Here is a 1,159-nt window from a genome sequence, read left to right as displayed (position 1 = left end):
TACATGAAGAAGAATGCAGCATCAGGATTGGAGGAAAATTCAGTAACAACTTCCAATATGCTAACCTTGTTTGGTGAAAGTAAAGATGACTTGAAGCACATACTGATAAAGATCAAAGACTATACACTAAGAATTATACCTCAATGGAAAGAAAACAAAAATCTTCACAACTGGATGAATAAACAGCATCAGGATAAATGGAGAAAAGATTGAAGTTGTCAAAGATTTAATTTAACTTAAAAAAATCTTCACAACTGGATGAATAAACAGCATCAGGATAAATGGAGAAAAGATTGAAGTTGTCAAAGATTTCATTTAACTGAAATCCACAGTCAACACTGGAAGACTAAGTTGTGTGGGACCCAAACCATGATCTTTTCAATTGCCTCATATGCATGTGAAAAGTGGACAATGAATAAGGAAGACCAAAGAAGAAATGATGCATTTGAATTGTGGTGTTAGCAAAGAGTTCTGAAATTACCATGGACTGCCAGAAGAATGAACAAATCTGTCTTTGAAGAAGTATAGACAGAATGTGCCTTAGAAGCAAGAATGGCCAGACTGTCTCATGTACTTTGATCATGTTGTCAGAAGGAATCAGTTCCTGAAGAAGGATATCATGCTCGATAAAGTAGAGGGTCAGCAAAAATGGAGAAGACTGTCAATGAAATTTATTGACACAGTGGCTACAACGATGGGATCAAGTATAACAAAGATTGTGAGAAAGGCACAGGACTGGGATGTGTTGCATTCTGTGGTACATAGGGTCATTATGAATGGGAGCCAACTCAACAGCACCCAACAGCAACAACAACTTCTCTGATATTACTTAAACTTAACTGATAACATCTTCAAAGACCCTATTTCCACAAAGCACCTTATTGACAGATAATTGGGAAGGGGCTTCAACATATTCTTTTGGGGGACATAACTTAATCTACAACAGATGACTTAAAAGCATATGGAAAGATCTTCAACAAAATTAAAGTAACAGTATTAATAAAAACTGTCAGAATGGCTAACAAAATAACAATCTTGATCCTTAATAAGAATACTGAGAAACTGGATCATGCATGCATTGCTGATACAAGATATAAAATGTTAAAGCAACTCTGGAAAACAGTTTGGTAGTTTCTGAAAAATTAAACATGTACTTACT

Source organism: Orycteropus afer, unplaced genomic scaffold (assembly GCF_000298275.1).
Source record: "Orycteropus afer afer isolate SDZICR_OR568_19922 unplaced genomic scaffold, OryAfe1.0 scaffold00189, whole genome shotgun sequence".
NCBI lineage: Eukaryota > Metazoa > Chordata > Mammalia > Tubulidentata > Orycteropodidae > Orycteropus > Orycteropus afer.
This window is presented reverse-complemented; position numbering follows the sequence as displayed.